Source organism: Python bivittatus, unplaced genomic scaffold (assembly GCF_059951505.1).
Source record: "Python bivittatus isolate LINGU-HERP-01145 unplaced genomic scaffold, Pbiv_v1 ctg000590_np1212, whole genome shotgun sequence".
NCBI lineage: Eukaryota > Metazoa > Chordata > Lepidosauria > Squamata > Pythonidae > Python > Python bivittatus.
Window position 1 is genome coordinate 7,707,548 of NW_028277086.1, and position 14,631 is coordinate 7,722,178.

The 14,631-nt window shown below is 38.3% G+C and overlaps 1 pseudogene; it reads left to right on the forward strand.

Moving 5' to 3' along the window:
- The first annotated feature begins 501 nt into the window (after positions 1-501).
- Positions 502-14,631, forward strand: part of LOC103064062 (4-galactosyl-N-acetylglucosaminide 3-alpha-L-fucosyltransferase 9-like) — a 32,385-nt pseudogene continuing 18,255 nt past the window's right edge.

Here is a 14,631-nt window from a genome sequence, read left to right on the forward strand (position 1 = left end):
CATCTAACATGAAAGCCAAGACTTCTAGCATTTATGAGGCATTGGAACCACCACTGGAGATTAGGGGTTAGAATAATCTCAATTTAGTGCCTTTCAAATGTTTTGGGACAATCATCAACTCTACTAGGTAGGCCAGATAAGGATGCTTCACTGAATCTTGCAAGTCCCTTTTCCCTTCCCTCCTTCTTATATCCCAGGTAATCAGAAAAAGTCAGTCTGAGTCTCTTTCTAATACTTTCTTGCCCTTCTGGACTTAACACTTGCTTTTTCTGTACCTGCTGTTGTTTTAATAGCTTCCGGCTGCTTTCTCCAAGGTCATCTTGGTGACTTCCTACAATAGAATTGGCCATGTTCCTTGATAATTCTGGGATTTTTAGTCCCAACACACAGGGATGTCCACAGGGGCAGACAATGAAGTCAAAACAGTGGGCCCAGCCAGACAAAGCCCCACTCCTTCATAATGTGTACTGCAGATATCATACGAATATAAAAAGGGACACGATGGGGCTTCAATTGCCCAGTTTTAGTCACTATTTTGACATCATTGACCTCCCTGTCAACACCCCCACCAACATATCAAGAAGGTATTAAATTGGGGAAGAGTAGTTAGAACATCACATGAGGACTAGAAAGATCTAGATTCAAACATTACCTCTCCTCTATGAAACTTTCTGAGAAACTTGGGCCCAGTCACTATCTTCCTGGTGAATCTACTCACAAAATGATTATGAAGGTAAAATGGAGAATGGTAAAATACACCGAGTACTTTGGAAGAGGAGTGAGTGACAAATGCAATACATACATATGTAGATACCAAATCAATAATAAATAGGCACTGCCTTAGTTTTCTTCAGTATTTGTAACTTTTTAATGTTGTGTTGCAAGTGTCAGAGTCAAGAGCAGGAGACAGCTGCTCTTCACCCTGGGTTCCAATCTATAGCTTAAGCTGGTAATCAAAGATTTATTGGAAGCTAATTGTGGGATCATAAGAACTCCAGAAGTGTTGAAGATTTGCATTGATTTATGTACGGAGATTTAGAGTGTCTTTTTTTTTTATTGAAGATGCTGATGATTTAAGTAGCAATGACAGACATGGATGCAAATCTTGGTTTTCCAGACACTTAGTCCGCTATTCTGCACCTGGTTTACTTAGCAGAAGATCCACAGTAATGACCTGACAAGATCTGTCTCTCTATTGCAGGCAAGGATGAAGGTATCTGTGCATAGAACATTAGTCCACTGTGTCCACTACAGGACACAGAAATCAATACCCTTATGTAGGCTTGTTTCGCCATTCCCTAGGGTGGCCTTGGGTGACAACTGGCATTCTCTTTACCTGGGAAAATGCTGATTTTTGCATGTCCTGCTTCATCCTTTACAATGTATGTGTGTATATAATGCAGGGGAAGTTCTACTCCTCCAAAATCTCTGTTTCAAGCTGCCACTGTGTCTCATATCTTGCCCTTTCAAGTTTCTTGCTCCTTCAGTGATTTATTGGAAGCTAATTGTGGGATCATAAGAACTCCGGAAGTGTTCATCTCCATCAACTGCTGCAATGTCCTATCCACTGTTTAACCCAGCTTCTTACTTTCCTTCTCTCATTCCTCCTGTATTTCTCAGTTTCCCCTTAAACTCCTCCTCCAATTTCCAACTTGATCCTGCACTTTTTTTTCTTCAGATAAGGAATCCAACTCAACAAGCAGGGTATCCCAGAGTGCTGCGATATCAGAAGCATTAAGGGGAAGTTGCTTGCAGGTCCCACTTTTGTCTAGAAAAAAATAAAATAAAAACCAGCCCCTGGAAACAGATATATACCTGAAGTGGCCCAGTTCCTAGGCCACTAAAGGTACTGCAGCATGAGGGTTTCCTGAACCCAAGACCTTCAATGCTCCAACCTAGAGCATCTTTCCAGTTGCTGCAGAAGCAGCAGGAAGAGCCTTTGATGGAACAAAAGCTCTTCTTTATCATTACTTGTATGTTGCTGAAGATAATGGCAGCCTTCTTCTCTCCACCAAAGCCAGGCTAAACAATATTTTGACCTCATAAATGAAAAATCAGATATAACTTTCAAAAGCTGACCTATATCTATGAAAGCAAAAGAAGAAGAAAACCTTGTATGGTCCACTTGAAGGAACATCAGTTGTTGTTTTCTCTGAAATACCTCTGTTAAACACCATGTAAATTATTAGCTTTTGTCATCAGCCAAGTACAGGTTATTGATGTTTCCTCCTCCAGTGTTAAAATCCCACTCATCTTTTTCCAATCTAGCTTCGCTCAATATATATTCAGCATATAGGTTGAACAGATAAGAGGAGTATATATAATCTTGCCTCACTCTTTTGCCAACCTGGAGCCAGTCTGTTTCATTGTGTTCTGTCCATACTGTGACTTTCTGAGGTACATTTGGATTTTGCATGAGAACAATGAGATGTTCTGAAATCCCCATTTTTCTAAGCACATTGTGCATCTTGACATGATTGACACCGTCAAAGGCTTTTCTATAATAAATGGAGCCCATACTGACTTTTTGGCATTCTGTGGCTTTCTCAATTATCCAGAGGGCATCAGCAATAATGTCTCATGTTCCTCAGCCTTTTCTAAAGCCACCTTGAACATCTTTCCATGCATGGTTCTAATCTGTTCTGGATGATCCTAAATATTATTTTGCTAATGTCTGAAATTAAGGATATTGTACAATAGTTTGCAGACTCTGTAAAGTCTCCTTTTTTTGGTATTGGTATTTAGACTGACCTCTTTCAATCTGTTGGCCACTGTGTTGTTCTTCAGATTTGTTAGTGTGAATTAGTTAGAACCTTTATATTCTTCTGTTGCTTGCCCTAAACCTAATCAAAGTATTCATCCCAATAGCCAATCTTTTCTGTCTGCTGTTTCCCTCTATTTATTAATTTAGCCTTCTTTCTCACTCTAGTTTTGAAAGTCAAAGAATAAAAGACAGAAATGTTGAGGTCTGACTTATTAAAAGTGCTAAGACTTTTTCTTAAATGTTTCAGGAAAACTCATTCTGAGATAAAAGTCTGTCATCAGTGAATGAGAATTACAGCAGGCTTAATCGATTCTGATACAATCACATTTCTTTTTAGCTCCCCCCCCCCTTTTTTTTTTCTTCTTCTAATCCCTCCAAGCTTCAATTTGGAGAGAGAGTGGTGGCAAAAAAAAACCCCTTTTTCAGTGCCAAAGGCATAAGGTATCTTGTGGTGAATACAACAGCAAATGAGAAACTCTATCTTCAAACCATCCTTTGTCTACACACCTCTCAAGGGAAGCAGGAGTCATCAGTGGTAGCTGAAAAAAAATGTTCCCAGATGAGCAGAATATTTTCTTCACCCTCAGATTTACCAGTATAGGAAAAGCACATTTCATGAACTGGGAAATAATTGTGTGTTGTCTTATGTGTGTTTGTGACTATGTGTATACCTTACAGTACAGTTTGCAAACCCTAATTTAGCCATGCACGATTGGAAAAATAAATGCTTTTCCCAGTGTAACAGACAGCCTCAGGTTTTTAATGGATGGGAAGATGAAGCTGGCTTCCAAAAATACAGGTTAGGGGAAATTGTCACTCAATTGAAGCATCTCTTTCTTTTAAACACATTTTAATAGATCACAAATACCCATGCTTGTATTACTGATAATTCAAACAACATATTCAGATTCTGACTTTTCCTGTTTACCAAACTGATAAATTAAGATGTCTTTCATTCACAATTGAAGATGGGCACTGTTTAGCCCTTTGTGGATTATCCACCAAAGGCAAACAGTAAGCCACCCAGAGCCTTAGCTGAAAGGAAGTAACCCCTTTGAGTAGATTATGAGAATAGGGGGCACATTGACGCAAAGTCCACTTGTCACCATCCATTTCTGCCCTTATAGGGTTACTTCCTATATCTAGCTGCTCTGTAGCCATCACTCAGGGCAGATCCTCAGGGCAACATATTATACGGAGATTTGAAGGACCTTATAGACCTACAGGCTACCACAATAGCCATCTCACTGTAGACTGCTGTGAGGACTGCTTCAGAAAAAAATGAAGAGGATATCTGGCCAGCTGTTGGCTGGAGTGTAAGCAATGTCATTCTTACCACCATGGAAAGGGTAAATGGGATAGTGGGGGTGAAAGCAGGATTGGCAAATTATTTTCCCACCACAAGCAATGGTCTTCTTCCAACCTTAGGTGGTCACTCTTCTTGGCTTTCACTGCAGGAAATGCAGAGGAAATCTGAAACTGAACCGCTCCAAGCCTCTGACCTTCATCAAAGAGATGTATAATTTATTTTTTTATTTATTATTTAAATTTATCATAGCCACCCACCTCCAATGTAGTGACCTTTCAATTACCCTTACTGGGAGGGTGACATATTAAAAACTTTGCCCTTTGTGGCCAAATACAGATTCACCAAATTGGAAGGACTTTAAGTATTCAAGCTTATATCCATCTTACATACATCTTACATCTTCTTCCCAGATTGAATCCAAAGGAAGGGTCTACCAATCACACAAGTGTGATCATGCACGTAGGCAAGCATACTGGTGATCTGCTGCTCAAAATTTTGGAGCCAATGGGCCATGGAGTCAACCCAGGCAAGAGAATATTTCTGCCTTTATCATGTGCAGTCAGAAGCTGACAGGCCACAAGACTCTGTAATGTATAATTGGAGTGTCAAGAGCAGCTGTGTCCACATAGCTAAATCCCACATCATCCTGGTCAGTTCTGTAGAAAGGAGCTGCTGGGGTCATGTAATCAATGTGGTACTTCTGACACCAGTGTCCTCAGTAACACTGTCATGGGAAAGAGCATCCATTACTTAGGGATCTCTCCTAACCAGACAGCTGGGCCACAGGAAGTTGGAAGACATGAAAATGTATTGTTTTGCACATATGACTGCAAAATAATGATTTATTGGATGAGTATTTCCTTCTGTATGTTCTAATCACATGTATTTCTATATATTTGAAAAAGTGAGAGCGTGACTAGTTTTATTTTGTCTGTGTCTACTGGTGAGATACAGATCGCTTGCTGTAAGAGGTAAGTAGATATGATAGGCCTACTCCATTTATCATTCTACAGATTTATAGTCTGGGCTATTTTTTTCTAAGGATTTTAAAATAAAATCTGCAGAAGTATTCACCAGATCGGATAGGAGCAGATAGGGATCACACTTTCTCTTTAAAAAATAATGCAAGGTAACCAAAGGATCTCTTCCAGTGTTGTTAAATCCTTTAAAAGCCTAGCATGCCCAGAATGGTACAGAAGCTTTTTGAAGAAAAACATTTTGAACAAATACTGAATCCAAGCAGTAGACTTTTAATAAGATTCATGAGAAGTCGGGCAGAGGATAAAGATATGGAAGATATTTGCCACAGATTTCTTTGGCAGCCAATTTAACTGATCAGTTTAATGGTCCCTCTTTGCTCTCAGGACTATATCCACCTTTCTTTTATTATTGATTGAAGATTTTCTTAAGATTAAGTAGGGTAACTAAGACAAACCAACAAGATTTTTCAGGGATTCCCATATCTCTGGAGGAAAAGCTGAAAGCGTACTTCATTACCCTGGTGGTGGAGTGACTTGGAGCAGATTGGATATTAAAGATTTAAAATAAGATTTGCACATTAAAATTGAGCTGTGTATATATAGCCATGTTTCATTCATAATTTGATTTTAAAAAATAATGAATGTGTATGTGAAAAATACTCCTTCTCCATTCACTCAGCAGTGCTGACCAATGCAAAATGTGAAATGTTCAAGCAGTTTACAGCAATCAATGCTTAATGGATATATATTACTTCTTGAAATATATATATATATATATATATATATATATATATATATATATATTTCCCTACATCGAATGCTGGAAGCACAATACTTCTCCACTGATGTCAGCTAAAACCGTCAGCTATTTATTCTTGTGAAAAAGAATTCAAGGCATAACCAAAATGAAAGCTCTATCAGCTTTATATAAAACCAAATTGCTTGGTTTAATCTTATCAGAAATCAAATTGCTAGCAATTAGATGCTTACATTTTGGATGTTCGACCTTCAACGTGAAGAGGCACACCATCTGTAGAAATTTGCATTAGAGAAAGCTACGTATCACTCAGCAAGATTTACTCTGAGGAAGATATGCAGAAGATTTTAGTAAAACTGATGGCTTGTATTTACTTACTACATTTTAAGGAAGTATTATTCCCTTGCTTTTCTTGTTTCTAATCTCATTTTAATGTTACGTGTTTAATTTTGTGCTTTGCTCAAACCCAAGTGATTATTTCAAGCTAAAATCTCCTTGACCTATAAATCGATAAACCCTCGCCAGGAAATGGTGTACATAAAATGAGAAACCATTAAGTTTTATTACAGTATTTGCTATTATTAAAAATCTGTATATACTGCTTCTTGTCACCAACTGTCCTGAAACATGTGAACAATAAAACAGTCCAAAAACAGTCCATTACTTTTCTGCAAGGAATCCTGGTAGGCAGCACTGGATATTGGGGTATATCCTACAATGTTGTTTAGGTTGACTGAACAGCCTAAAACCATGTAAAGTGTTTTCTTGGGAAAAGGCTAAACTTCCCTGCAGTTCAGTATTCATGGATAAGTTAGAAGTGGGTTATTAAAAGAACAATGAGAACATTATATTTGATTGATTGACTATGTGCCATCAAGTCAATGTTGACTCTTAGTGACCACACAGATAGGTTTTCTCCATGATGAACTGTTCCTAGCAGGTCCTTCAGGTCTTCTAATGGTGTACCCATCACCACTGTGAGTCAATCCACCTTGATGCTGGTTGTCCTCTTCTCTTTCCTTCCACCTTTCCCAGCATTACAGCCTTCTCTAGAGAGCTGGGTCTTCGCATAATGTGTCCCAAGTAGAATAATTTGAGCCTGGTCATTTGTGCCTCGAGTGAGAACTCTGGGTTGATTGGTTCAACAATCCATTGGTTTGTTTTCTTGGCTGTCCATGGAATCCTCAGGAGTCTTCTCCAATACCAAAGTTCAAAAGCTTCAATACTCTTCCTATCCTGCTGCTTCAAGTCCAACTTTTGCTTCCTCAGAGTGTCACATGGCTTGCATAATTCTGATCTTTCTAGGTATAGAGACATCACAGCAACTGAATATTTTTTCCAAGGCCATCATGGCTGCTCTACCAAGTGCTAGTCTGTGGCGTATTTCTTGAATGCTTGCTCCTGTAGCATTAAATTTAGTCTTGGGAAAAGTGGCTTTATATTTAATCCATCCCTCCATCCCTTCCTGTCTGGGAGAGAGAGAAACTTAGAAAGGCTTTCTAGATCCTCTCATTCTACATTACTGCAATAAAGAACAGATCTTCTGTGCCTATTTCTTGACCTGGCCTACCTCAAAGGGCTGACATCAACCTTGAAAGCCTGTCCAAGTTGATCTCTTCTGTCTCATCTTATACTAAACAAAAGCAAATCAGGGTTATTTTGAGTTTCTTCCTCACACTTCCTTCTAGCTCTGGACAGTATAGTCTCTTGTCCCAGTCCCTCCATAATGGCTCTCTCATACCTTCCCCAAGGTGAACTGTACATTCTTTCATAGGTTGGATGAATTTTCCCCAAGTAAGATGACATCAGGTTTTGAAGACTCTCATCACCAGACTCCTTATCAGTTGCAGCATGTTTGACACAACAGCTGTTGCTTTTAGTTTTGCTGGTCTCAGTGATCTGGTTGTTCATTTTTTTAAAATCCAGATGTTGGCACTGTTTTGTATGTAGAGCTCTGCTGGTTTATTGATGATTGAAATGTGCTGTTTATTGACACAAATGGCTATTGGAAGGCTGTCTAATAAATTGATGTTGGGTTGCACCTAGACTAAAAGTGCTTCCAGGTTATTATTGCGAAGGATTTGATTTATATCCTACCTTTCTTCCCAAAAGGCAGCTCTTTGCCCTCCCCATCAAAAGATACTGTGTAACTACTCCAGCTCTCTCTCTCTCTCTTAAAAATCCACTGTAGTAAGAAAAGAAGGGGAAGACAGAGAAGCAACAGCAGTCAGAAAAGGCTAAAGGGTTATGTGGAATCTTATTAGACAGATTTAAAAGCTTGAATTAACATCTGTACCACCTTTTTAAATGCAATTGAAGATTTCTTTTTTTTTTCTGTTTCACACATAAGCATAAAACATACTGAACATCAAACAATGGAATAAGCAATGTGGAGATACTGGCTTTGAGGGTTTGGCTTGTTACCCTGATTTTTAACTAAACTGTATTCATGACAACGTAGCTCTAGAGAAAATATGAGCGTACCCACAAAATTGATTTAGTGTATGCTGCAGGTTTATTAATCCAGCTCAAAAATTTCACTGTGAAACCAGTACATTTTAATAACTCTGCAGTATCAGAGTTACAGCATCTCCTTACAGCTTCTCCTGCTCTTTCCATTAAATTGATTGATTATATCATCAAGTCTTTGTCAACTCTTAATGACTACATAGGTAGATTTTCTCCATGATGATCTGTCCCTAACCTGGCCTTTCAAGTCTTCTAACAGTGCACTCATCACCACTGTAGCTGAGTGCATCCCCCTTGCCACTGGCCGTCCTCTTCTTCTCTTTCCTTCCACCTTTCCCAGCATCAGAGCCTTCTCCAGAGATTTAGGTATTCACATAAAGTGTCCAAAGCAGGATAATTTGAGCCTGGTCATTTGTGCTTCAAGTGAGAAGCCTGGATTGATTTGATCAATGACCCATTGGTTTGTTTGCTTGGTATTCTAAGGAGTCTTCTCCAACACCAAAGTTCAAGAGCATCAGTATTCTTCTTATCCTGCTTCTTCAAAATCCAACTTTCACTTCCATAGAGTAACACAGGGAATACCATGACTTGCATGATTCTGATATTTGTAGGTATAGAGACATCATGGCATCTGAGTATCTTTTCCAAGGCCCTCATGGCTGTTCTACCAAGTGTTAGTCTGTGGAGTATTTCTTGACTGTTTGTTCCTTTATTGTTGATGGTTTGTCCCAAATGGCAGAAGCAATCCACCACTTTGGTATCTTCATTGCCAATGCTAAGACTGGTTGTTCTACAAGTTGTCATTAGTTTGGTCTTTTATATAGTTAGTTTTAGTCCCATTTTTTCATTGTGCTCTTTGATGTTCAGTACTAGAGCTTGCTGATCCTTTGCATTTTCGGCTAACAGGGTAGTGTCATCAGCATAGCCCAGGTTATTGATGTTTCTTCCTCCAGTTTTAAAACCACACTCATCCTCTTCCAATCCAGCTTCCATTAATATATATATTCAGCATACAGGTTGAATAAATAAGGGAAGAACATGCAGCCTTTTCATACTCCTTTGCCAACCTGGAGTCAGTCTGTTTCATCATGTTCTGTCCATAGTGCGTCTTCATGACCTGCATTTGGATTTTCCCAAGGACAATGAGAGTTTCTGGGATTCCGATTTTTCTAAATACATTCCACAGCTTAATATGATTGGCACAAAGGCCTTTCTATAATCAATTAAGTACATAGTGACTTTGCATTAAAACAATGTTATTAATGAAAAAATATTACTCATAATTTAGGATGAATTAGTCCCAGAATTTTTTTTAAAGTCTTTTCTTTTCTTTTTCCTTTTTTCCTTTTTCCTTTTTCCTTTTTCCTTTTTTTTCCCTGTCCACAAGCTATTAAAATAGCCATATTTGTTATTGTCCAGTCCTTGGAGTAGATCATTTCTAAGGTACCATCCATCTGATTATTACGTTCCATGATTCTAAGATTCTTCTGTTTACCTTCAAATCTTCTTCTGAAACTGAGATATTTTTGGGGATTCTTCTACTATGCCTCATGCAACACTTGGTGCCCTGTAGCTGTGTTGGGTATTAATCTTCTTAATCCCTGGTCAATGATTGTACTGGGTAAGGATATGGGAGCTGAATTTCAGAATATCTTGAGGACATTTAGTTGGTAAATGCTGTTCTAAACATTTTTAAAAAATGGTCTCAAAGACCAGTCTTTCACCCAAGTTTTATTATGGTGAGGCTTTTTAAGATGGTGAATTGTAAGGTCTGTTAAAATAGCAAAACTGTTCATCCATCGATCCATTTATTATTCCCAGATACGTGAACTTTGCTATTTTTCCAACAAGTTCAATATATTTTTCTTCTCAGTCATTCTGCTTTTTCTCTCTTATGGAAAATAATAGCTTTTGAGATATCTTTTTTTCATTCAACATGCGACACCTACTTTCAGATTCATCTAGGTCATAGCTATGATCCCACCTCATAGCATAAATTAATGTTGGTTAGGTCCAGGGCAGCAAAAGGCAAAACCTAGCAAACGTGGCTGATTTTAAGAGCTAAGCAGGAAACTCCAGGCTGTAGGTGAGGAAATTTAAACAATTGCTGAAAAAGGCAATGACAAACTAGTTCTGTATTGTTGCTAAGAAAACTACATGGACATCAGGTCACCAATAGAGCTTAACTTAAGAAGGTCTTTACTTTCTTTTTAGATCCAGAACAGTCACATATTAAATCAGCAAGACAAGTTGATTTTGAGCAGTTGAATTCACATTGACTTCAATCATTTGTGTAATTATGTCTAGATCCAATCTTTGGGGGGGGGCGTTATTCATACAATTTTGTGACAGGAAAAATGTATAAGTAAATTGGCACAATAAGGGTTCACTGATGTCATGGAAAGTAAGGGAGAGACAGAATGGATTGTTTTCAACTAATTTGAACATTTTATTGTTTGGAGATCTGTTTTTCCATCCATTATGGGTCCTGTGTAACTTGTTAAAGGTGTAAACAGTTTTCAACAACTGAATTTTATATTTCTAAAAATAGGGTTCTAGAAATGTTTCCATTTGATTCTGTTTTCTGTCAACTGTGGAACTGTCATTACTGTAAATTAACGATACAACCATACCTGAAAAGATCCAGTCTGAATGCCTGAAAACTTCCCAATATTCCATCTAAGATTTTAACCTATTGTAGACACAGCTTCAAGGTCAACCTCATTATATATCTACTGCAACTCTGTGCCTTCTTGGATATCTAACCATTATCTGAAAAAGGTTCTTGAAAACCTGAACACATTTTGGACACTTCCATTTGGCCTAATTATCATATTGTCTTTGCATAGTTTAGTGTCAGAATATTTGAAAATAACATGAGTTTGTGTCTAGAGAGAGGTGACAAAAATCTGAAACTCAGTACTGTCTCCTAGATCATGCCTTCTCTCCATCCTCCTGCATGTAGAAGGCTAGAACATTTGGGCCTTCTTCTTGATATGCTAACTTTCCTATCTACCTTTCCATATTTGAGTAATGATTTACATTATCCAAAGAGATGTTGGCATTATGATCAGATTTGAATCCTGCTCATTTTAATGAGTCTACTTCAAGGATGACCTTATCTGAATCCAATCTAATGATTATTAATGGTGAATAGATCTGGTAATGCATTTTTAGTGCACAGAAGAAGCGTAGGTGAGATCTGAGGAAAATAGGGAGACATTAGGAAGAACAGATCTATTTGCAATCCTTAATCTGAGTTGCTAAATTCCACAGGAAATAATTTCATAGTACTTGTAAGGAATTGCATAATGTACATATAACTTTGGTGGACTGAAAAAGTAACTTTACTTCTTTCAGCTTCTTCCAGAATGCATTACTTTAGCTGGGCTTCTATGCAACAGTTACAGCCATGGATAAGACAGCAATGAGACACTTTTAATGCTCCCCAATTTATGCACAATATGTTCCATTTGCCAAATGTTTGATACATTCAAAGCCATCCTCTGAAATCCATCAAACTCCCCAACAATGCACCAGTTCAGCCTCTCCTAGTACCAGTAGTATATGCAAATATCAACATTTCTCCTTGATTTATTTTGCTGGCTTTACCATAGTCTTAAATATAGGTGTGAAGAGAGATAGAGAGAGAGGGAGAAGAAGAATGCGTATTATAACTAATCAGATGCTGAGCCATGCAGTTCTACAGAAACCAGATCTGAACTCAATATTTCCTTTCAGCAAATGGCTGCAACCCACATTGATTGATTGATTGATTGATTGATTGATTATGTGCCATCAAATTGTTGTTGACTCTTAGCAACCACATAGGTAAATTTTCTCCATGGCAATCTTTCTCTCACCTGCTGTTTCAGGTCTTTCAATGGTGCATCCATCGCCACCATAACTGAGTCCATCCACCTTGCTGCTGGACGTCCTCTTCTTCTCTTTCCTCCCACCTTTCTAATCATTATAGACTTCTCAACAGAGCTAGGTATTCATATTGATTGATTGATTAGGTGCCATCAGCTTGGTGGTGATGCTTAGAGGCCATGTAGATAGACCTTCTCCAGGATGATCTGTCCCAACCTGGCTCTTCAGAGCTTGCTGTAACTGAGTCCTTCCCCCCTTGCTGCTGGTTATCGTCTTCTTCTCTTTCCTTCCATCTTTCCTAGCATTAGAGATTTTTCCAGAGATTCCATTTCCAAAGCCTTGTCTTTTTCTTATGCATAGAATATGAAACTAACCATTGGAGCCTCTTTCTGTATAAAACCTGAAAGCAAGAATGGTGTAGGAGAAACTGACATTTCTGTGAAGAAAGAATTGAGGACCCAAAAAATGGGGGTTTGAGGGAGGGAAGTTACTGCAGCTAACAAGGAAGGAGATACTCAAGGCTGCATCATTGTTTTTATAACATCATTTCTGTTATTCAGTAGGTTATAATTAGCCTTTCACAGAAGAAGCCCAGTGGCAGGATCAATAAATTAATGAGAGATACTCCTTGGTACTTTTTATGGAATTCAAGCCAATAAACACTCACACACATGAATATAACTCAAGTTTACCGATAGATGGAACAAAGGCTGGAAAGATTTGAATGGGATAAACCTAGTTTATCAAAAACAGTTAAGACTGGAAAAGAAGGCAGCCTGGCATCCGTTTTAGAAATTTGGTAGTCAATTCAGCAGCTTTGCTTTATGTTTCTTTTCAACTGGCGTAAAGAAAAGGAGAAGAAAGCCTTTGGGATATGAGTACTCCCTTTCTCACTCTTAACTGCCCTAAAAATAATTCTAGAAAAGGGAACATTGGATGAGCTGTTCAACCCAAGCCTGATTTCAGGACAAACAAACATCATTAGCATCAATCATTACATGGTCTAAACAAGGCTGATTGGCAAAAAATAGGTGTTCATCTATTGGAAGATAAGCTAAGGTACAATTGATAGCCGCTGTTAAAATTGGCATGCAGAGTTCTGTGTTGCAACTCCCATTTGTATGTATGAATGTATTTGATGTGCTTTCTGACTTCTCTGTTGATGCAATAAACAGAATAAAAGAAGAGAGAAAGAAAAGTCCCTCCTTAAAATGCTCGTACGCTCCAGAAAATTGCAATCCTCAAAGTAATTTGAAGGTGTTCATTGTTTAATTATTATGCATAATATAGTCTATGACATAGCAAAACTAGCTGGAAATACACATTGTACAACTCTCATTCTCTCCCTCATCACACGTACACAGACACACACACTGGTGTGTGTGCAACAATTCAGTGTATTCAAGGGTGCACGCACCTGTCAATCACTACTTAAACTCAATGCATCTTTTCCCAGGATCATACAATTTCCCTCTACAGCTGCAATTCAGTACCAGAAAAATAGGTATTTGATTTAAGTAATTGCTGACCTGTCTTATACATGCACTTCTGTGTGCTCCAAAGCATCTGTTTCCTTGTGAACCTAATACACTGCACTTCCCTACCACACCAAAGTGCATACAGTGTGTATGTGTGTGAGAGAGAAAGAGAATGAGACAGGGAAATGTAACCTAGAATTAAAGACAAAAATATGTTTCCCCTGTTTCTGTTTTTACGACATCCTAAATAATCAGACCATTTTAGTGACTTTTTCCAGTCTCTTAACTTTACTGACAACCTAACTATATTTCGTATGTGTGTATGTGTGTATTTAAGCCATCCAATCAATTGAATGGCACCTGCCAACCTAGCAGAGTTACAGCAGTGTGACTTTCTGGGCCACCAAAGCTTTTCAGACAAACTTGACCATGAAGGTAAGGCCATCATTTGGCTCTCAATCATGCCCTCAGTAGAAGCCAGACTCTGTCACTCTTAGCATAGGATCTTTAAATTAGGCTCCAAGAAGACCCAGTTCAGGTCCCCTCATACTTGTAGAGAAATTGGCACTGAGAAAGATAGGATGCATATTTAATGTCACGTGAAGCCTCTCTCTGAAGTTATGAGGAATAAAATCTGATGTTGATGGAACTATATCTAACTCGAACAGCCACAAGGAAATTGACTTAGATTTGTCTATTGAAGAAGGAGTAACAGGTTGAGGTACAGAGCTTCCGTCTATAGCTTTTTCAGGCATGTTTACTGGTGGGATTATATTCTGCTTTGTGGGGAAGTAGTCTGATGGTGTCAGTTGCCATGAGAATCTGTTGTGGGATATATTTAAAGATCATCATTGTCATTTGTCTCAGCATTGGTCTCAATAGATGGGATTCACTTAGGAATCCAAGGCTGTTGATTAGATTCTGACGTTGAGAAGATATTCTAGAAGTATATAATGGCTGCCACGAAAAGAACTTACATGGATATGTCTATGAAATCACAG